The 24,865-nt window shown below is 41.6% G+C and overlaps 1 pseudogene; it reads left to right on the top strand.

The window, feature by feature from the left end:
- The first annotated feature begins 7,518 nt into the window (after positions 1–7,518).
- On the top strand, positions 7,519–7,636 carry LOC126185641 (5S ribosomal RNA; annotated as a pseudogene).
- Positions 7,637–24,865: the final 17,229 nt, after the last annotated feature.

Genomic DNA, 24,865 nt, shown 5'->3' with positions numbered 1-24,865 from the left:
CCCTGGTCTTGACCATGATCACATCACTCAACTACCCCAGAAACTGACTCCCATTCTCAAATCCAACGGAACTAGTGAAATCTGCGTTACTCGACTTTTTATCATCACAAAAACACCCTTCCCATACGCTACCAGACTCGAAAGCATTCATGAAATGAGTTTTTCGAAAAGCATATAAATCACTTCTGCGTCTTGTGACGTAAAACATGGGCATTGTTACTGCCCACAGTGTTGTATTCCAGGACCTGCTGACAGCAGGCCCTTCTTCAGAAGTGGTCTTCTGTATTTTCGAATCGCTGCTCAAATGATTTGACGCTCTACAGCAAGTCAGAGCTTTATGGGTGTCTAACTTACGGTGTGACTAACACACGATATAACGCTTTAGGAAATCTCTGAGGTAGGAAACAATGAGAAAAGTTCGAAAACGTTTCAGTGCGTCGTCAAGGAATGGAATGAAATTAAAACTAGTGATGGCTGCAAGCGAAACGCGGCCTAACGTGACAGGGTATTCTATCAATTACACGTTGGAAGTAGTTCCCATATGAGTACACTGATACTTTTATATCAAGATCGCATTTAGGTCTATCAGGACCTAAATTCGACGGAAACTGGTCCAATTTCATGGCACTACATCAAACCCTCCCCACGCTCGCTATCGTCAACTTGCTCTTCTTAATATTTTCTTTCATTCGGTCTGGATTGTGCTGAAAATTGAAAGTCTCGTTCAGCGGCTCTGAGCGCTTTTATAAGCTTTTATAAGCACAGTTTCCTGATTGCATCACGCTAAACATTACATATAGATGTTATTTCTCTTTCCTTTGTGTATAGCCTTTAATAAAAGGGTAATGAGCAGTAGTAAAATTAAATAAGGCTATGTAGAGGGTATTAGGTCAGGAAATGAGACGATAGTAGTCGTAGGTGTGGTTTCCCATGTGGGCAGCAAAATAACTGCTGCGGATGAAGTAAGAAGGATATGAAATGTTGTCGGGAAACAGAAACAATAGCTTCACTGAAAAAGAAAACCTGCTACATCCGAAAATGAATTCAAACATCAAGGCGTCTACTCTGAAAGTATTTCTCTCCGTTCCTGCTGTTATTTGATGATGTAGGTAATAGTCGGCAAGCATGAAAGTGATACGATTCACAGACGTGGGAATGTTACTGAAAGGGTTTTCTGCTCTTTTTAAAGATGTAGGCATACCGCCATATCTGTCATTCGGACTGCATTGTATCCGCATCCGTTCGTGAAGAATTCCTGGTAAGAAAAAGGAATCCTGTTGCCACTAACGTAGTCAACGACTCACAACGTCGTACGCTTTTCTTGGCAACTGTGTTGGTATGAGAACGATTTGCAGCTGTGGGACTGTGTTATATCTGCTACATCCATTTAATATTTTTTGACATCTCGATCAAATATTGTGAATAATTACCACAGAAGGAGTGGTTTTGAGTTGGGAAACGTATTTCAGTCCAAAATAGTCGCTTCATGCAAAAGGTGGCCGTACTCTCATGTTTCACGTTGCGAGCTGTATACGTCAGCTACGAATATGGTAAGGGCAGTACTTAATACTGTGCGAACAAGGCACTGCTGCAGTAAAGTGCTCAGTTTATATAACTATAGCTGGTTTTTTCATTAGTTCCAGTTTTTCTGCAAAAGCTTTATCTTATCAATTCCTTCCGCTAGTGCTGTTTATTAAGTTCTAATGCCTAAGGGACCAAACTGCTAGGATCATCAGTCCCTAGACGTAGAAACTACTTACACTAACTTAAACTAACTTATTCTAAGGACAACACACACATCCTTGCCCGGGGGAGGACTAGAATCTTTGGCGGAAGCGGCCCGCGAAATCTAACACGGCGCCCAAGACCTCGCGGCCAACCCGCGCGGCAAATCCTATTCTAAAGGTCACAACTAAGAGACTATTCTTAACCCTCCGTATCATGTGTGTTCTGGAAACCTCTCAGGATTTGCGACAGTAGTATTCTTTGCGAATACCAATTTACATCAACAACATAACAAGACCAAGTCCCTGAAGAGAATACAATTGGCCGGCCGCGGTGGTCTAGCGGTTCTGGATCTGCAGTCTGGAACCGCGGGACTGCTACGGTCGCAGGTTCGAATCCTGCCTCGGGCATGGGTGTGTGTGATGTCTTTAGGTTAGTTAGGTTTAAGTAGTTCTAAGTTCTAGGGGACTTATGACCTAAGATGTTGAGTTCCATAGTGCTCAGAGCCATTTTTTTAGAATTAATTAACTGTCAGTGGCACGAAGTTATGTTATTTACATCATCTCGGTGTCAAACAAGACGGTAACAGTTACTGAAGCAATAAACGAGGTTATTATTGACGTATTAACTATGGCAGCTATGAAGATAAAAACGTATGAAAATGCACATCAGCGCATTTTCCCATTGTTTCCTTTCTTCTTCAGTCATCTATTACATTAATTATGAATCCGCCAAATGATTTCGATGTGTTGGACTATTATCCATAATAATACCTGATATTCTAGTCATGTATAACAAATTTCACTGAAGTTGATCAGTATAAGTAACCATTCATTCGTAGAATTCAGTGGTGTAATGTGCTATCGGGTTGGCGTCTGGCCACGCAGCCCCACTAGGGCTGACAGAAACAGGCTGTGGATAGCAGTGAGGCCTTTCTGATCTGTCCAATGCTTTCTTCATATTGCTACTGTTTTCGGTACTTGTCAGACGTTTTGAAAGTGTTTGGCACGCCTGTGGTCATTCACTCTCTTTCAGGATTGGTGCTGAGGGACCATGCTCAATTCCCATAATATTGTCTTTTTGTATTGACGAGTAATCTGGATAGTCGTCACGTTCATGTGACATCTAAATCGCAAATTTAATATTACGATCCTAGGAACTATCCTGCAATACGTTTTGTATTTCATAATCGGAACTATCTGCATTAACCGTCATCAGAGCAACGTCAGGGAACAGAATGTAGCAGTGCGGGGTCAGAGATTTTCTCTGCCTCGTGATGACTGGGTGTTGTGTGATGTCCTTAGGTTAGTTAGGTTTAAGTAGTTCTAAGTTCTAGGGGACTGATGACCATAGATGTTAAGTCCCATAGTGCTCAGAGCCATTTGAACCAATGTAGCAGTGCCTTAGTAGCTACTTGGGGACCCGCTTGAGTCGTGTACTAAGGAAAGGGTAGTTGCTGGTTCACATTGTATTACACTAGCGAGAAGCACCGACTTTTCCTTTCTCTCTGCAAACATCCAGAACTAAATTCAGTAACAAAATGCTAAGAAGGTATTTTCATTATGCCAACTCAACGATCAACCTATTTTTATAGATTTTTATTTTCATAGCCTTTCTCGTTCTGCACTGAAATAAACTTCATTCATTATTTGCTTATTCTTGTTACGATTATTATTGTGGTTCTCTCACTCGCAAGAGTTTTCACATCCCTATTTGGTATCGATGCATGTGAAGAGTGGCTATGAAAGAAGGGAATACTGAATGTTACGTCATGCAGAATACACTCATTTACTTCGACACCTCGTGATCAACGCTACAGGAGAAGTGAGATACATAAAGTGGACGATGGGAGGACAGATATGCTGGCACAACTCTGCAACTACTCCTGTTGATTTAACGCAGTATTACCAGATAAACTGGTGCTGCAGAATCGAAAATGTTGTACAGACTTTATCACAGTAGCAGAGAGCTGCTAATTTCGGACCACGACCGTGGATTACTCTTGGGTCAGCTGCCGGTTAGAGGGTTGCATCTGCGAATGGAAGGCTTTGTTTGATAGTCTTGTGCTGATGCTGTCTGAATAAATGATGCCAGTTGATAAAAAACGGTTTAGTTTTGAGACCTAACCCTCTAAGGGGGTGGGAGGGGGGGAGGAACAGCAGTCTGCTACATGAATTCCAAGAAAAAATACACAGAAAACAACGCAGGAAGGTTCGAACAATTACTTTCATGCAGAGACATGCATTTGCAATCTGTTCATCGTTTAGGGGCCAAACAAGAGGGTAACATTACTGAAACAATTATCAGGCTTCTTACTGTATAACAGAGTATACAGATTTCAAGGAGGAAACGTATGAAGACGCAAACTTAATCGTTATCCATATGTGCGGCATATCTTTGGTGTTAACTAAAATAATATTCCGCTTTACCTCTTCTTAAATCACAAATGAAATGAATGCCATAAGGAATCGAATATTTGTTGACTGCGTCTCTTCTTGCTGCCATCCTTACCAACATTCTTCTTCATTCTCGTGGTAATCATGACATTCTATATGTATGCTGCAAAAGATTGCACGTGGACACATTCGACATCGAGGTGCAAAGCGTTTCTTATCTTACATTATATTCAACTCAAATAAACTTTCGATGTATTTTTACTTCGTTTGTATTTTGAGATAATTATGAACGTTACGGAAAATTATCTCACATGCTATATGCTGTTTGAGAAACACTGAATCATCCGTTTTGCTTTCCCTACATTGAAATGATATTTCGGCATCAACAGCCTTCTTCCATGCCGGAAGCTGAAACTTGTATCATTCTGGATTAATGATAATTGAATGCCTCAAATGTATACATAGCCCACAAGGCAAAGTCAGAAACTATCAGGGAAGAACGCCGCATAAAAGCCAAACGTGCGCGCGCGTCTCTCCTCTGAAGAACCGTATCGGACAATCACGACAAGCATTTCCCTAAAGAGCTGCCTCGTAAGAGAGGTGAGAATCGGCAGTGTCGTAGCAAGTATTTGTCAACACTGTGAGAGTACATTTACTTCCGGGTGTAGCCCGGCATTACCTCGCTAAATTCACTTGGCATTCGTTTTTCACATCGAGGACTCATACGATATAATCCATTGCAAGATGAGACACTTAGAAAGTATATTTAATTTCTGGACTGCATGAATGGCGTTCTTCACATAAGTAACACCTGTTTGTGTGTTTAATGTTGCGTTTTGAGGCTCAGGCAATATCGCAATGACTATAGTCTAGGCGCTACAGTCTGGAACCGCGCGACCGCTACGGTCGCAGGTTCGAATCCTGCCTCGTGCATGGATGTGTGTGATGTCCTTAGGTTATTAGGTTTAAGTAGTTCTAAGTTCTAGGGCACTGATGACCTCAGAAGTTAAGTCCCATAGTGCTCAGAGCCATTTGAACCATTTTTGCACTATTGTCCGCTTATTGCCGCCAGTGTGTCGTTAGCTCAGTGGTTCCTTTCTGCGTTGCGATGTCAGTGCTATATGAGAGGGCAGTTCGAATCTCAGCGAAAGCTGCTGAACACAACTTTTTATTTTCTATTTTAATTGATGGAGTTGCAATTTGCTAGTAAAAATTCCTTATACAAAATCTGAACAATGCTTTTACACATAAATCTTCGTGCAATTTCGACTTAGTAAATTATGTTAATATCATGGATGTCTGCTTTGCAAATTCCAAGGTGCTTCACTGTAAAATAGCTTCTGAAAAGATTCAAACCGACTGTCAACGATATCGAATTTGAGCTTTGTTCGTCATATAGGTCTAACATGTCAGGAGGTTGTTTATGAAGTGAACATGTTGATTGATTTAGTTCCTCTCTCCTAAATTTTTGCAATAGCATTTAACAGTAGGCGTTTTCTGACACCGGCGTTAGTAATTCCTTTCCGTTCTCTGAAACCTCAAAAACGAAAACCTTTTCTGGTTTAAATGTGATGACCTTAACTATCACTTCCGATCAACATTAAATAGTTCATGAATCCATACATGGAACTCCAAATGTGCAGTGTTCCTGCACTGCTACAGAGCATGTATTGCAAGGTATTCACACAGTTTATCGCATAGACATACCATGGGAATGAAACAGAAACTGTAATACACTTTACACCACAGACGCTCACTCTGGCTTGACGAAAACATCCGAATATTGGCCAAAAATTGCACAAATGATTGACTTTGAAAGGAAAAGAAACGAGGTATGAAACATTTATAAATTCGTCGAATGTTGTGAGGTGGTTTAATTTCGCCCCAGTCTACAAAATTAATTTCGGGCCATACTCAGCTCTTGCCGATTAATGTAATACAGTATCCATCTATTAATCAGGGCGTCTGTCTCCATTGCTTTCGAGCGTGAATTGAAATCGTAGAAATTTTCTTTGGAGCAACCTTTAATAATAATAAAGCGTTTTAAATTTTCAAAAGCGATGTGTAGTAGCAGTCGGGAGAGTGCAGCCCCCTTCTGTCTCCACGGCCGCTGCCGGTAGACAGCAAATGGATCCCGGAGCTTTGTCCAGAGGAGGACAGTCTGCAAGAAATCTGCCGAAAAATGGTTACTGGATGCTATTTTGCTATCGGTGTTCAGAAAGTAAAATAGATTGAATTTGCGCTACCATTACATTCACGTCTTCAGCATTCAGACGGAAGAGGCAATAAAAACTATTGTCTTCATTCGTCATTGGTCCCGTTCTTGCCGGATCTTTTTCGGCTGCGATGTCGGAAATTTGACGTTTTACCGGATTCCTGATATTCACGGTACACTTGTAAAATGGTCGTACGGGAAAATCCCCACTCCTTCACTACCTCGGAGATGCTGTGTTTGCCCGCATCTCGTGGTTGTGCGGTAGCGTTCTCGCTTCCCACACCCGGGTTCCCGGGTTCGATTCCCGGCGGGGTCAGGGATTTTCTCTGCCTCGTGATGGCTGGGTGTTGTGTGCTGTCCTTAGGTTAGTTAGGTTTAAGTAATTGTAAGTTCTAGGGGACTGATGACCATAGATGTTAAGTCCCATAGTGCTCAGAGCCATTTGAACTAAGATGCTGTGTCCCATTGCTCGTGCGACGACTATAACACCGTGTTGAAACTCACTCCTACATCTACATGTATACTCTGCAAATCAGATTTAAGTGCCTAGCAGAGGGTTCATAGAACCACCTTCACAATTCTCTATTTTTCAAATCTCGTATAGCGCGCGGAACGAATGAACACCTATATCTTTCCGTACGAGCTCTGATTTCCCTTATTTTATCGTGGTGATCGATTCTCCCTATGTAGGTCGGTGTCAACAAAATATTTTCACATTCGGAGGAGAAAGTTGGTGACTGGAATTTCGTGAGAAGGTTCCGTCGCAACGAAAAACGCCTTTCTTTTAATGATTTCCAGCCTAAATCCTGTATCATTTCTGTGACACTCTGTCCCATGTATCGCGATAATACAAAGCTTGATAACCTGCCATAGTAGCAACAGTAACCGATCTAACAACTGTTGTCTTACATAAGCTTTGCCGACCGCAGCGCCGTATTCTGCCTGTTTACGTATCTCTGCATCCGAATAAGCATGCCTATACAACCTTCTTTTGCGCTTCAGTATGTACGTATAACAAGTGCTGTGTGATTATACATTTAAAAATTAGTGGTTTCGCGGAAAGACACCGCCTGACGTGTTTAAGATTTTTGTCCCATTTGAAGTTCACATAGTTTAAAAGTGGTTGTGACACTCAGATTTTTTGTTGGATTTTTGTTATTATGGTTCCGATTACTGTAGTTAGCCAACGGCCTTGCCGCAGTGGTAACACCGGTTCCCGTCAGATCACCGAAGTTAAGCGCTGGCGGGCCGGGCTAGCACTTGGATGGGTAACCATCTGGTCTGCCGAGCGCTGTTGGCAAGCGGGGTACACTCAGCCCTTGTGAGGCAAACTTAGGAGCTACTTCATTGAGAAGTAGTGGCTCCGGTCTCGGAAACTGACATACGGCCGGGAGAGCGGTGTGCTGACCACAGGCCCCTCCGTCTCCGCATCTGGTGACGCCTGTGGGTGAGGATGACACGGCGGCCGGTCGGTACCGTTGGGCCTTCATGGCCTGTTCGGACGGCGTTTTAGTGTAGTTAACCAGCACTCGTAACGAAATACGTTGAATTGGACCTGTACAAGAATTAAGAAGAGACGATGAACAAAGAATTCTTGTTTTATGCTATAAATACGTTTTCCCAAGCATCATTTATCCCCGAATAACAGTCGAAAGATATTTGAAAGCTAAGTTAGAGCTTCAAGCAGACGATTAATTCGCATATATAGCAAAGTATTAGAGAGAATCCATAGATACTTAAAGTAAAAGGTTGGCATTGTGTCGAAGTAAAGTTCAGAGATATTAACTCTCAAAGAAATTGAAATAATAATTCACATTCATTAATTTCCAACGAGAGGAAAGACATCAACGACTTAAGAAAAGAGAAAGATAGTTCACGCTTTATGAAAGATAATTGATTTTAAAAGAAATAAACTTCATTTAGTTCAGTTCGGCTGAGATTTTAGAGCTAAAGTCTAATCAATGACCTTGTTGTGCCAGACACTACTTGTAGATGTTATCGTTGATTAGCAACAACTGATAGTTAAAGATAAAATTACGTCTTTGGAAGTTGAACGTATACTTCATTTTACGTAAAAGTACTTAAAGCCTACACTGAATGGATGGGTTTACATGATACTTTGAAGCTTTGGTGGGAAATGCATTTATATGGAGTCTGCAGGTCAGACAGCCCGCATTTACTAATTTTGTACGTTGGTGGCATATTTTGGTTACGTCGTTGTTCTGTCAACTGTGTCGTCGTACTGTCAATTCATACACTGGAAGATTTTAGTTTGTCGATGCAAGTGTTACGCCGGTTATCTGATTTCTAATCATCGTACATTCTTGTGCATAGTATTTTTCGTTGTGACTGAGATTAATTTTGGTGGTAGTTAACCTTACGAGCAGGGTGATATCCAGTAGTAAGATGCGTTATTACGATAAATATTAATACATCCAGGTAGCTAGCACTAGCCCGATTATACCACGAAAATAGTAACTGTGGCTGTAGTGCATAGCGTCATTGTAGTGATAAATAGTCTATCTATAGTGAGAGAAAATTACCATCCAAGTTTACGTGCCATCCTTTTGTCTGGATAGACGATCATTTCTGGATATTCGGATTACGTTGTTGATCTTAGATCCTGCCTTGTCTGCTCAGTTAAGTGACGTATTCCAAGGCAGAGCCTACGCTGTTCGGCGTTTCTCTCTCTATGTTACGCGTCGCAGTCTTGCTAACGTCTTCTCATACTGTGTTATTTCTACGCGTGGACTGTGCCTAAAGGGTGGCGCAGAATCATGTCGTTAAAATTCCTCCACATTAATCTCAGGCCAGCTCCATCTCCCGGAATATGCTTTGGCTGTATGTATTTATTCCACTTTCGATCGCTCTGGACGGCTACTCCAAGGTATTATATGGCTACCGCTTCCAGCAATAATTTAAACGTACAGTACATAACTTTTTCCACTACACATGCGCAGTATGTCATATTTATTTACACGGAATCTCTGTACTAATCGACTGGAATTCATTGCTGTCTTCTGGCACCAACATCTTCTTATAGGAAGTGCCATCTCCAGGAACAGCCTACATCTACATAAATACTTCGCAAGCCACTATACAGTGCATGGTGGAGGGAGCATTGTAACAGTTTATCGATTTCTCGCACGTAATGTTGGAGGAAAAAGTGATTGTCTGTAGCTTCTGTACGTGCCCCAATCTCTCTTATTTTGTTCATATATGATCGCTACTTCAGCTATATGATGGCGGTCACATAACGATATCACATTCTTAACCAGTAGCGTTCCGCTTCTTTCTCAGCTTTGCCGTTACATTTTTCGAATGGTGTATACCAGCTTGATACGATCCTAGCAGCCACTTGGAGCTTCCGATATTATCCACTGGATCATTTATGTTGCTAAATCTGCATTCCAGGTCAGCCACAACCAAAGCAATGACGTAACACTGTTTATTTTGCGATCAGAGATCTGTAATCATTCTTGCATATCACAATAAGGGACCTAAGTGTGATTTCTATGCATACCGTTACTTCACACCCCAAAACACCTACTTCAGTAGGAAATTCAGTGTTCTGTATGTGCCACACGGTCTCAGGCGCATTGCCACGGTTCGCGCGGCTGCCCCCTCGGGCATGGGTGTGTGTGTGTGTGTGTGTTGTCCTTAGCGTAAGTTAATTTAAGTTAGATTAAGTAGTGTGTAAGCGCAGGGACCGATGACCTCAGCAGTTTGGTGCCATAGGAACTTACCACAAATTTCCAAAAGTTTTTGCTCTGTATGTATAAAAGTGACGCATGTGATAGCCTGACGGGTAAGTTGTTATTTCCATTTTATGAACTATATTTGAACGACCGATCCAGCTGTCTTCTCCAGGAGCTGCGAGTTTTGCTGTTTTGTATGCTCACTGCATGGACTCCAACCAGACAGAGCACTATAATTGGTCTCACGCGGCTATTTATAGTGGAGTTCGATTTCCAGCGTCCACTGCGCCCTACGATACTCTTTTGTTTTTCAGAGCTGGCGTTCCGTGAAACGTAAATTCTCTCAGCGTCTTCCAGCTCTGATGGATGTGATGGCCTGCGAGATTTTAATAGACAGCGTGCGGCACACCAAGCGTTATTTAAATAGAAACCTGCGTCTCTGTTTATTAGATTTTGTGACATCTTTATTTCGACAGACTCTTTAATATTGCTGTCCCAGAAGCTTGGTATTCGAGGCAGTCGTCGGTGACAGCTGATTTACTTGGTTGTTTTAGTCGAGCGGGTCGCTGACGTTCCTTGCATCTGTCCTCGACTTTCTAATAGTCCGCCCCACGAAAGACATGTTACGTTCGAGTGGAATGCAATACAAACACTTCTTCTGGAGACCTAGATCGTCTTCAACACTTAAAGAATGCTTTTTATTTTACTTTAAGGGATCGAAATACGCTGGGTGTCATGTTTCCTTAAGAGTTTACCGATATTTCTGGATACTAGAGCAGCATAAGGTAGATAAGCGATTGTTGACTTCTGTTCCTCGTATTAGGCTCAACGTCTTTCTCAGGCATTCTTGATTTTGAATAAATCTCCCATTCTATTTCATAATCTGAGTACCCATTCCTTCGAACACTATTCGTAGGTGTCGTAATTTTTTGGCGAGACACTACTTGTCTCAATGTGTTTAAACTGTAGGGACAGAGACTTGAGCACCGAATTCCTTTGTGACGAATTGTGATGGCTCGAAGAGTGCAGATAAAAGGTCAGTGTATGGAGGTTTCTTATATACACTATGACCCACGGGAACGAAGGTTCTTCTCTTAATTAACACGTCATGAAAAGATAGATGCTCCTGTTTTTCAAGTTCCATCGAGAATTTTATATTACGATCGATAGAGTTTAAAATTTCTAGGAACTTCTGAAGATTTCCCGCCCAATGTGACCGCACCGCAACTGTGTCATCCACATAACGTGTTTCTCAGATTATCAAATTGAACGAGCGATGCAGTCAGAATCAAGACAGTCTGAGAAAGAGGTAAATACTGACAACGGGGTACCACGTCGTTGGGATCATGGATTTACTTCAAACTTTGTACACCTTTAGTAGGCCATTAAAACAACATTATATGCAACTAGTAAGGTGCACTGCTCTCGCAAATTCAAGAAAACCGCAAGAGAAGTTTTACGCGTCTTTTATGTAACTGATGTATCTGTCCGTAGGTGTCGGACGTTAGAGTTTCTGTCGGTCAAGTTATTTCGCCTGTGATGTTTTGGACACAGGCGAGCACCACCTGGTGTGCAGATCGGCAAGAGGTGTCTGGTTCTTGGTGCGACAGACGTTGTCCCTAATTACCCGTGCGATTCCTCATCAGGTAACTACTCAACTGCTCCTCTTTCCGGACGCGGGATACTTCTCGCAAGCGAAGACAAACTCTGTGGAGTGGTTTAGTGGACACGCAGCTAACTATTCGTTTGCTGATGGCGAGAAAAGTATCCTTGATTTTTTGAAGTTCCTTAATGATCGTCGTTGTGCAGTTTTCCGCAATCCGAAATACAGACAATTTTTCTCCAGTTTCCTTTACAGTGTCTTCCTTAACCCACCCGAGAGCTGAGGTGTTTCTGTCATGAAAAGTTTAGCCCCGCCTCTTCCAGACTTAGAACCGGTATATTCTCTGGTCATCGGAATGTTCTTCTCGGAAAAACTATTCGTCGATAGTCTCAATGATTCCGACGTCTTGCTGCGCCCTCCTACTCGCGACGCCGGGTTACTGCTATTCTCCGTGTTGTAAACTTTGCCCCCACCCCTCCCTTTGGGCACCGGGAAGGTTGCTTAAAAAAAAAGTGGTTGGCATTCGAGCTTCGTAAGATGAACATGTATGAGACGATGGTTCGACTCCCGCTCAAACCTTCATTTTTGTTGTACAAGTGTAAATTTTGTAATATCCAAAAAATTTCCATCTATGCCATTCGTTCTTGCTACATTAGCAACGTCTCACCGCTACGTAGGCATATATAGGATTTCGCAAATTACGACAGGCATACATTTTCAGGAAAACTTTACGTGTTTATTCAGTTACTTGTCGATAGTTATAAATACGTTTGCACTAATAATTGAATTTAATTAAAAATAGTGGCTCTGAGCACTATGTGACTTAACTGCTGTGGTCATCAGTCCCCTAGAACTTAGAACTACTTAAACCTAACCAACCTAAGGACATCACAGACATCCATGCGCGAGGCAGGATTCGAACCTGCGACCGTAGCGGTCACGCGGTTCCAGACTGTAGCGCCTAGAACCGATCGACCACTCCGGCCGGCAATTAAAAATAGTAAGTAGCCAAATAACATGAAATTTACTAGAACTTCATGCAAAGACAAGTGGTCATTTTAATTACATTACCTCTCAAATGTCGTATAAATTAAATAATATGACCAGTGATGAAAAAGAAAATAGATTAAAAAGTAATTCTGGGTGGGAGTCGAAACGTCGCCTCATACACGTACAGTTGGTGACAAAACGAGCGAGACCCCTAGCCTTTTCGTTATGCTGATCCGCACAGCATAAAAGTCTGCTACACTACATAATAGGTAAGGCGACGATGTGCTACCAACATACTATGCATAAGCGTGAAATTGAAAAACCATCCGAACTTTGTCAGACTGTTTTCAATCATGTGTAAGACTATATTAACCCTGCTGTTCTGTTCGGGTCTATATGACCCGAAACGAATATGAACGTTATTTTACATTATGTAAATACCAATATATATTTATGAAACTTTGTGACTTTGTCTGAAAATGGATGAGCAGCATGTGTTTTAAAAGGTTTTAAAAAAGTTTAAGAAGTTTGGGCTTCAACTGTAATAGTTGCATATGTAATGTTCGGGTCATAATGACCCGACACAAATATGTTTAGTGTAACTCGTATTTATTTCTAAAATCTGGAAATGGCGAAAATTATTTTTGTTGTGTTGTGTGGGAATAGTGACTGCATCATTCCAACTTACTCTCAACAATCACCTAAAGCTCCATGCGTTCACAACAATGGGCTTGTTTGTTGCTTTCCCCAGGAAATAATAATTGGCAGTTCTCAATAATTGGAATGCTTTGTTTCTGCCCAGTTTGACTTGTGACACCATGGCGATGAGACCATTGAATGATCGTGAGTTGGAAGAAATAGTAAATGCCTCACCAGATGAAGGATCACTTTCTGAGTTTGAAGATCACATCAGCAATGCATCTGAAAGCGAGTGTTCCGATGACAGTTACGACAGTCCACAGCCCATACAAAATAGTGTAGAGACTTTTCTTTCTAAAAATGGGAATATAGAATGGCAGTTGCATCCACCAGCACAACATGGTCGCCTACCAGCTTCGAACATCATCAAGAGTACCCCAGGAGTTACCAGGTATGCAGTCAGCAGAATATCTGATGTAAAATGTTCATTTGAAGCAGTATTTCACACAGCGCTTCAAAATGAAATAATAGAGATGACAAATATTGAAGGGCAGCGAGTTTATGGTGAACAGTGGACAGATATTGATGGTTCTGTTTTCCATGCATACTTAGGACTCTTACTCCTAGCGGGTGTATATCGATCTCATGGGGAGTCTACAAAAAGTTTGTGGGATAAAGATACTGGGCGAAACATATTTCGAGCAACCATGTCTCATGAAACATTCTGTAAGATATCACGTGTCCTGCGATTTGACAAGAAATCTACTAGAGAGGAAAGACGACGTACTGACAAACTTGCCGCAATTCGTAGTATTTGGGAGAAGTGGGTAGAGGTCCTTCCTAAACTGTATAATCCAGGAGAAAATGTTACTGTTGACGAGCAGTTAGTAGCATTTAGAGGTCGCTGTCCATTCAAGCAGTATATCCCAAGTAAACCGGCAAAATATGGGATCAAAATATGGACCATGTGTGACAGCAAAACTTCATACGTACTGAAAGCCCAAATTTATACAGGAAAGGTGAGTGGAGCGGCACCAGAAAGAAATCAGGGAATGAGGGTGGTATCTGATCTCACTTCTGAGTTACGTGGTCAGAATATCACGTGTGACAACTTTTTTACGTCGTACAATTTGGGGCAGCTGCTTCTGAAAAGGAAATTGACTATGTTGGGAACTATACGGAAAAATAAGCCGGAGCTTCCACACAAAATGACCAACAAGGAGGTACACAGCTCTTCATTTTACTTCACAAATGACACTACTGTGGTTAATTATATTCCTAAGAGACACAAGAATGTTGTACTTATGAGCACTCTCCACCATGATGCGGAAATCAGTGACAGGGCTGATAAGAAGCCAAAAATGATTTTGGACTATAATTCAACCAAAGGTGCTGTAGACACGCTTGATCAGTTATTAGGTACATATACATGCAAACGAAAAAGTAATAGGTGGCCAATGATAGTTTTCTACAATATTCTTGATGTTTCTGCTTATAATGCATACGTTTTGTGGATTTCGGTTGACCCTAATTGGAATGCAAGCAAATTGACTAGAAGGAGAATATTCTTGGAGGAACTTGGAAAGTCACTGATAAAAGAACATATTGCATCAAGAACGCATTTCCCAAGAACAGAAGATTCTTTGAGAATGGTCACAAGCATCCAAAACCCGAATGATGTGGGTGGTGTGTCAGAATCGGTAACAACAAGAAAATCTACAAAACGTGCACGCTGTAAGTTCTGTCCATCAAGTAATGACAATAAAACAAACATGGTGTGTGGAAAATGTAGTAAACATATTTGCAAGAAACATGTAACCTACTTGTGTCCACAGTGCAAGCAGTAAGAAAAGAACTGTAGTATTTTATAAGATGATTGTATTGAAAATTCTGTTGTTTCAAATTTATGTGAATACTTGTGCCTAAACTACAATCAGTAAGAAGAGAGGATTCTAAAGTTGTAGTGCTTTCTATGTTGGAATGTAATAAAAAAACTGTAGTGTGTTCTGTACTGTAGTGTGCTCTAAGATGAATATCTGTAATGACAACTGTCTGTTGTTAGAAAATGTCAATACTTACGTCTAAACTGTCAACAATAAGAATAGAAGTATGGAAAAACTGTAGTGCTTTCTAAGTTGAATGCCTGTAATGGAAACTGTCTGTTGTTTCAAATTTATGTGCATATTTAAATGAAAAATATCCCTCAATAAAGTTGTATGCATTGTTATTATTATTATTATTACCATTATTATTATTATTATTATTATTATTATTATTACTAACAAGGTACTGGAATAGAACAACAATGTCGATAGCTAAAACTGTACCAAAATTTATGTTTCTAAAGCATTTTGATATGTCGGGTCATATTGACCCGAACAGTATATATGTCAAGTAAAAGTGAACAGAACAGCAGGGTTAATGCTGATTAGTGTGGTACACGCAGTACGTAAATATAAGATAAAAGTGAAAGAAGAAATGCTAATTAGTATGAACTGTACCAATAAAAATGAACTTCAGCTTATCGAGATAACACAACTGTTTTAGTAAGACAAAGTACCCCAGATCGTACGAATTAGCAAAATATCTACATCTACATCTACATCTACATCCATACTCCGCAAACCACCTGACGGTGTGTCGCGGAGGGTACCCTGAGTACCTCTATCGGTTCTCCCTTCTATTCCAGTCTCGTATTGTTCGTGGAAAGGAGGATTGTCGGTATGCTTCTGTGTGGGCTCTAATCTCTCTGATTTTATCCTCATGGTCTCTTCGCGAAATATACGTAGGAGGGAGCAATATACTGCTTGACTCTTCGGTGAAGGTATGTTTTCGAAACTTTAACAAAAGCCCGTACCGAGCTACTGAGCGTCTCTCCTGCAGAGTCTTCCACTGGAGTTTATCTATCATCTCCGTAACGCTTTCGCGATTACTAAATGATCCTGTAACGAAGCGCGCTGCTCTCCGTTGGATCTTCTCTATCTCTTCTATCAACCCTATCTGGTACGGATCCTACACCGCTGAGCAGTATTCAAGCAGTGGGCGAACAAGCGTACTGTAACCTACTTCCTTTGTTTTCGGATTGCATTTCCTTAGGATTCTTCCAATGAATCTCAATCTGGCATCTGCTTTACCGACGATCAACTTTATATGATCATTCCATGTTAAAACACTCCTAATGCGTACTCCCAGATAATTTATGGAATTAACTGCTTATAGTTGCTGACCTGCTATTTTGTAGCTAAATGATAAGGGATCTTACTTTGTATGTGTTCGCAGCACATCACACTTGTCTACATTGAGATTCAATTGCCATTCCCTGCACCATGCGTCAATTCACTGCAGATCCCCGTGCATTTCAGTACAATATTCCATTATGCGCATTCGGCCGCGAAACGGTCTGTGTCACCGTTCAGACCAGTCATACTGGATTACCGTTGCTGACCTACCATGAAAGTGTGCAAATTTAGCAGTGCGAGAAGATTCATAACGAAATCAAGTTAAAAATCAGTCAGTGCCACACTTAAGTCAAATCAGTTATTGACAGAAGCGGGAAAAGTAGGCAGTAACAAGTATGAAATTCTACAAGCGTTTCACATTGACATCCACAGCGCGCCGGTACAGAATAACGGTCGCAATACGTACTGGGGGCGCGAGAATTCCTTAAAATTGCTTTACTGATAATCTATCTGCGTCCATCGCGATTAGAACCGAAAACAAACGAGACCTCCCTTGTAGTAGCAAACACCTTCCATTAGGCTAGCAGACAATCCAGACAAACAGCCATCTATTAATACCCCAGAAATGAATAAGCCAGCAATTTCGCAATGAAAATGGCAAAATGATATGCAGTCTCTGTTGCAAGAGCTTTCTGGACTGAAAAACATGATTTTTATACCTTTATATCACCGCTTATGTGACAATCATTCGGGATGTTTATCGAAATAACAAAATACTGTTATTAGAGAGTAAATTTAGTAGGATAATTCTGCACCTCCCTGGATATAAACGGCGACATAGCTGCCAGACGTATTCTACAATGTTTCGAATTCTCCATTAGAATCGCAACAGCCAGAAAATGTTCATTAGCCGAAGTTTGTCTTAAGCAATGTGAATGCTCGCACTTCTAAAACGCGGTGGCATTAATACTGGGATCTGAATTACCACGTGCATTGGCAAATGGATTTTATTTGCATTCCTGCAAGCCGGGCAGGGTGGCCGAGCGGTTCTAGGCTCTACAGTCTGGAACCGCGCGACCGCTACGTTCGCAGGTTCGAATCCTGCCTCGGGCATGGATGTGTGTGATGTCCTTAGGTTAGTTATGTTAAAGTAGTTCTAGGGGACTGATGACCTCAGAAGTTAAGCCCCATAGTACTCAGAGCCATTTGAACCATTTTTTGCATTCCTGTAAACGTGTTTTGGTTCGAAAGCGTAGCTACGATTAATATGCGGATGTATCGACTGCAACTAGAACATTTCGAATAAAGAGTAGGGAGAATTATTTATGCGGCCCTAATCTTCAGTAACTGTCGTAGCTATTTTCGTTGTTAGGATTTCGTCACCTAAATCGGTAAAAATGGAACCCTACTAGTCTCACTTTCTTAACCGTCTATCCGTCTACCCAACCCTTGAAACACGTTTACCTCGCGTACTGGTAGACATAATAAGTGGAAATGTAACGCACCTCCTGCGGTATACGGTCCCTTGGTGGTGTAAAAAAAAGTAGAGCTTCTATGTCAACGCAATCTAAAGATACGGCCGTTTATGTAAAGAAATTTTACGCGAAAGGTCAAAAAATGGCTCTAAGAACTATGCGACCAAACTGCTTAGGTCATCAGTCCCCTACACCTAGAACTACTTAAACCTACCTAACCTAACACACATCCACGCCAGGGGGAAGGATTCGAACTGACGGCGCAAGCAGCCGCGCGATCCGCGATATGACGCCGTTGAAAGCACGGCTAACCCGCGCCGGCAAGCTGTTAATATCATCTGGTGTTGCTAAAAAGTTATTCTCTTCTGGTGAATGATTTTCTGCACAGTTCGTTTAAGACAGAATAACTAAAATATATTTGATGTTACAGAAGAGGAAGGACGTCTAATTCATTTTCCCTTGTCTTTAATCATTATGTTAGATTTGCAGTCTGAGCGTACGTACTTTCCCTAACCACACTTTAGCGCCAAGTCATAGTCACAGATATGCGAATACAACACATTGGCTCATATTTGAGGTATTTCGTTTCTCGCGAAGTTGTGCAGACGATGCCGTTGCGTCTTCTAAGCGCGAGCTTCGCCAGTGCTAGCTATCTCAGCACATCAGCTGAGCGAACGTTTTCTTCCTGCTGCTAGTCTAATGGACAATGACAACTCCATAGAATACGTTTGACAAATATGCGACCATCGATTTACGTTCTTGAGTGATTCACAATTATGTTAGTAAATCCGCTCGATATTTTTATGTCCTTCAAATTACATTTGCTACATGAATCGCACTGAAGACGTACGAAATGTATGTTCTTTGGTCCAGGAAGCACGTCCCAACAGAAATTGCTGCTTACATTGACATTTATGTAGCGAATTAGTCGTCTTAGCCATCACACGGACGAGAAAGCTCTGTTTTGCTACAGTTGTTTCATAGCTTAGTGGTATTGTGTATTGGTGGCGTTGCCAGTTTACATACTGCGCATGTAGCACCCAATAAAAGCGTTGGATACCTACAGTGATCAGTCTACTTGAAAAACGTTTGCTGTTATCGTAATTTATGTAACTTGCTCTTCGACTTCCAATTTGACAATTTGTGGAAATATGTTTTACCTTGCTAGTCCTAGTTTCAAATATTGTCTGACTGATAAAGCATAGGCATGGAGTAAGTGAAAGCAATTATTCGCTATTATAGCAAACTTTTGAATCCACTGGACACTTGAATTCTCTATATTGATTTTGAGAGTTTTGTTATTCCTCTTTTTATTTACTGTCTCAATGTTATCCGTGAGAATAAAATTAAAGACGGTGTGATTAGGTTCCTGATCTATATACTGTGTATTAATATTCTGCGCTGCTACTTAAATTTTAAAGGTTATATTCTTCATGTAAAACAGAGTATCGGTTTCAGTCCTAGGATCGACGATAAACTTCAGAAATACAATTACAGAAGAGTAGCATATGGATTATGGCTCCTCACCATCAACAGTAGTTGTTACCCATAGTTTTGTATTTGCTATTTGACCATCGTCACCCTTTAGAGACCTACCTGATCTTTCCACAATGCCATTTTTGACTTGCTTCTTAATATGTCCTATAACTACAGATCTGTTGAAAATATTAACTGTTAAATTAAAATCTTCCATTTATTCTTTATATCTTGAAACTTACTACCGTTCACTTTCACTGAAGAAAAGATACATTATAACAAAATGAAATCGTAGATTAGAATCTCAAAGCATAATGTGAAAGGTTAAAATGAAACGAATTAAAAATCGTCTTCTTGTCTAAAACACGTTACTGTTCCGGAGAACTTCGGCACCTCTCAAAATTTTTTACACCTGTGATGTTTAGCCATATGTGGACAAATAGTGGGTCTTATGAAGCAGCACTGTTTAGTCGTCACAAAATAAAACCTCAAAAACGAGTAAATAAAACTATTCTTCTACTGTTGCTCCGAATCGCATATACCTACCGCCCTCTGCTCCGACAACGACTCGAAGCTCATTGGGTATTTGAGTTTTCTCTTCATTTTCGGGCCTCCTTACCTCTCCTTCTAGCCCAACCTTCTCTCTCCAATTACGCCTTCAGTGGCGAGCTTCTCCTCAATATTTTTCATTAGTGCTGACTTACTTTTTACCCTTCTTGCATATACACTTGTGTCATGTAGTTTTTAGAGACTGCATGAATATATAACGTATTTCTTCTCTTAGCAAATTAAATATTACATATCTTGTTGTGAATTAATTTCTTTGACCAGATTCCACGTACTGCGTTTCCTCAAAATAATATAAAATACACTCCGTAAAAGAAATAACTTGAAACATCTATTGCAGCTGATTGGTTAGGGGCTGAAAGAAAAAACACCTCAGCTGACGCTGCTTAGTATCGCATATACCCTCCTTCGGCTTCCACAACGGCTCGAAGTCTGTTGGGCATTGAGCCCACAACTCTAGCCACATAACTAGGAGATTCAAGTAACTCATTCCAAGCATCATGAATCACATCAGAAAGGCCGGCCGCGGTGGCCGTGCGGTTCTGGCGCTGCAGTCCGGAACCGCGGGACTGCTACGGTCGCAGGTTCGAATCCTGCCTCGGGCATGGGTGTGTGTGATGTCCTTAGGTTGGTTAGGTTTAAGTAGTTCTAAGTTCTAGGGGACTTATGACCTAAGACGTTGAGTCCCACAGTGCTCAGAGCCATTTTTGAACCATCACATCAGAAAGCTGTCGGCGAGTCGACGTTGACTGTCCCTTTTCCCGTATTACTCTGACCATTTCTGCCCAAATATTCTCAATGGGACTCATGTCAGCTGCTTTAGGTGGCCATTACATTACAGTAATGTTACTATGGTCGTCGAACCACCTCTTAACCACACGTGCCAAAAAAATGGTTCAAATGGCTCTGAGCACTATGGGACTTAACATCTGTGGTCATCAGTCCCCTAGAACTTAGAACTACTTAAACCTAACTAACATAAGGACATCGCACACATTCATGACAGAGGCAGGATTCGAACCTGCGACCGTAGCAGTCGCGCGGTTCCGGACTGCGCGCCTAGAACCGCTAGACCACCGCGGCACGTGCCATATGAATACGCGATCTTGTTGGAACATGATCTGATCATCGCCAAATCTTTCCTGTCACAGAAGGCAACATCACGTTCTACAGAATTGATATGTAATTGCGCGCATGGAGTCTTCCTTCCACTTTACACAGGAGCCCACACCCTTCGGCCGATATCTATGCCCATACCGTTACCGACTCCCTGCCACTCCTTCGGCAACTGTAAATATATTTTGGATTATACCTAGCACCTATTGGCTGGTAAACAAATACTTTTCCGGTTGATGCCGTAGAGAAAACCTTTTCGTCCGTGAAAATCACTCGCCTCAAAAACTGGAGAGGTTTGTTGACATTTTCAGCAGCAAAAGCAAGGCGTGCTTCTCTGTGGGAAACAGTAAATGTCTCTTTCACAGCAGCGCTTCTTGCTTTTAGTCCACCTCCCTTAGACGACGAGTGACGGTCTTACTGCTAACATTGAGACACAAAGTCTGCTGAATTTGTCGCGCGTTGACTGAAACGGCGTATCTTCCATACAGGTTACCACCCTCTTCCTTTCGTCTAATCCACCTGGCTACCGTCGACTTGTGAAGACTCATAGTTCTTGCTATATAGCTATTTGAACATCCCTCTTCATGGAGTGCTATTGTAGCGCCCTTGTCTGTCTCAGCCAGATGGGCCATTTAGCGTTGACTGAATGATTCATCGCAGTTAATATCTGCTGCGAAAACAGTGCCAGTAGGAAACAGACTGCCTCCTCCACGACGGCAGCCACAACGCAATGGCCAAGTACGTGTAACACGCAAATCGATGGCATAAACGAAAGATCGCAAGCCCGTACCCGTGTCATTGCATAGTGGAGCAACTTAGAATCGGTACTTTTCTCAGAAGGGACTGGTTCGCTCTTGTCATGTCATATCCTGATAAATATTACCTGAAATGAAATGTTTACGTTTTGCATATACGGCAGGCCTAACGCAAGAAACATTTCTGAAATATCTGAGGCAACCTTAAGAACACTCCGTGTATTTTAGTTGTAGAAGGTTGCGTTAGAAGATGGAAAACGTGTTTATCCTCGCTCACCGTGTTTCAAAGTGGCGCAGTTTACTCTGAGGCATGCATAGTTCTCGCCGGGCGTAAGAAGCGACTCGACTAACGAGGGGTTCAAATGGTTCAAATGGCTCTGAGCACTATGCGACTTAACTTCTGAGGTCATCAGTCGCCTAGAACTTAGAACTAATTAAACCTAACTAACCTAAGGACATCACACACATTCATGCCCGAGGCAGGATTCGAACCTGCGACCGTGGCGGTCACTCGGTTCCAGACAGTAGCGCCTAGAACCGCACGGCCACTCCGGCCGGCGACTAACGAGGGGAACTCGCCAGGTGCCATACGCTGATTGTCCGGAAACTTTGCTCAGTGAAGGAGAGGACAAAATAAGCGAACATGTGTTTCGATTTATCTGCAGACACTCGACGGAGAGGACAAAATAAGCGAACATGTGTTTCTATTTATCTGCAGACACTCGACCGCTTCCGAGAAAACGAAGGTAAAAGTTATCAACGCGCTGTTGCTATAGTGTAAATACTTTTTGCGCCCGAGAATGCAATTGAAGCGGTGGTTCAGTGGCTTCCGTCGTTCCTTTTTAACTTTGACTCCCGAGTTCGAGACCATATTGGTTTTTTTAATTATTTTTTCCTCCCTCTCTATCAGAATTATCTAAGAATGTTTTTTTTTTCAATTTATGTTGAAATAATGTTGTCGTTATTCGTCAATTAACTTTTCTGTGTAATTAATGAATCAGAAAAAATAATAAACGAATGAGAAAGTAATGTGAAATATTTTTGAACCTCCTCACAACCTGTAAGATTACAAGGACATTTACAAATATTTCACATGATTTTCTCATTCGTTTATTTTTTTAACTTCTTTCATTACACAGTACAATAATTGACGAATAACGACAACATTGTTTCAACATAAATTGGAATAAACATTCGTAGATAATTCAGAGAGTGACGGGGAAAAAAAAAAGGAACAACCGGGTTTCGAACTCGCAGCGCAAAGTTCTGAAGTCGCGACAGTAGCCGCTGAGCCACCACTTCAATTCAAGCCGTACACGCTAAAAGGTATCTACACTACAGCAACAGCGCGTTGAAAACTTTGACCGTCGTTTTCTCGGAAGCGGTCGAGTATATGCAGATAAGGCGAGACACGTGTTCGCTTATTTTGTCCCCTCTTTCACTGAGCGAAGTTTCAGGAAAATCGGGGTATGAAACTTGGCGGGTCCCCTCGTAAGTGGCGTGCGTTGTGATTCAGTAGACAGAATGCGTCCACTTTCCTCGACTACTCATTGACATGTTTGGAAACATTCGCTCTTGTAGTGGCAGTCTGCATTATGAGGGCTGGTTTTCCTGATAACGATCTACTAATGGACTTTGCTCCTAATTTACGTTACTGTGTAGTAGACCTACTGCATCGACTTGAATCGGAAAAGTTTGTTTATTTGGATAGTCCGCTTCTCAGTTGCCATACTTCGCTATAATATTTTCCTTTGTTTCAAAACGGCAAGTTTAGATGAGCACTGCAACTTGGTAACGTCAGTAACAATTTAATACTTTGAAACAGTTACGTGTGGTGTACGAGGAGTGTACTCTGTTGAATGAGGAATACATTAAACACGAAAGCTACGCCCAGTAACAATAATTAACTTTCGCGGGCCACGGTGGTCTAGCGGTTCTAGGCGCGCAGTCCGGAACCGCGCGACTGCTACGGTCGCAGGTTCGAATCCTGCCTCGGGCATGGATGTGTGTGATGTCCTTAGGTTAGTTAGGTTTAAGTAGTTCTAAGTTCTAGGGGACTGATGACCACAGATGTTAAGTCCCATAGTGCTCAGAGCCCTTTGAACCATTTGAATAATTAACTTTCGGTTACATGACAAAACACAAGTCGAAATACTGTCAGTTCATCTCATTACCCAGTAGAACTTAAACTGGAACGATCGCAAACATACTTTCGTAGGGAAGGCAAACGAAAGACTGCGTTTTATTGGCCGCACACTAAAATTCGCAACAGGTCTACTGAAAACACTGCCCACACTACGTTTGTCCGTCCACTGCTATAGCATTCCTGCACGGTATGGATTCTTTGACAGACGTGATTGACGGTGCACGCCAAAAACGTCAAAGGAACGGTAGCACGATATGTAATGTCACGAAATAGGGGAGAGAGATTCCCAGATTTGATAAGCGAGTTGGGGTGACATTCATGAAAACAAAATCATTGTTCGTTGCCGCGAGATCTTTTCACGAAATTTCAATCATCACCATCTGTTCTGAATGCCAAAACATTATTTCCTGTGCAACTTACACAGGAAGAAATGACCATAGTAATAATGTAATTCATGGCTCCTAAGATAAGATTTAAGTTGTCCTTTTTGCCGCACGCCGTTAAAGACTGGGACGGTAGAGAAATAGTCCGAAGGTAGTTCGGTGAACCCTCTGCCAGGCACGTAACTGTGCATTGCAAAGAAAACCTGTATATGTAGTGGTGTAGATGCAACAACGAAATTATGTTGTAATTGCGACATGAGAGTTACATTTGATATGAACATCGAAGTTGTTTGCTGTTTATTTATTTTTTGTTCATTATTTCCAGCCATAAACGAAACCTAGGTGCGTTGAATTGATACTGAAATAAAGTTTCATGCATGGACCAATAACAATACTTGTTTGCGGTACTGTAGTATCTGCCAGTGTCTTCAGAAGTGGATATCGCATACGACGTTCCTAGGGTGTTTACATACTGCAAACAGCTTCGAACAAAATACACTCC

Source organism: Schistocerca cancellata, chromosome 4, assembly GCF_023864275.1.
Source record: "Schistocerca cancellata isolate TAMUIC-IGC-003103 chromosome 4, iqSchCanc2.1, whole genome shotgun sequence".
In the NCBI taxonomy this organism is placed as follows: domain Eukaryota; kingdom Metazoa; phylum Arthropoda; class Insecta; order Orthoptera; family Acrididae; genus Schistocerca; species Schistocerca cancellata.
The sequence above is the reverse complement of the archived record's forward strand: the minus strand, read 5'-3'. Positions and strand labels throughout refer to the sequence as shown.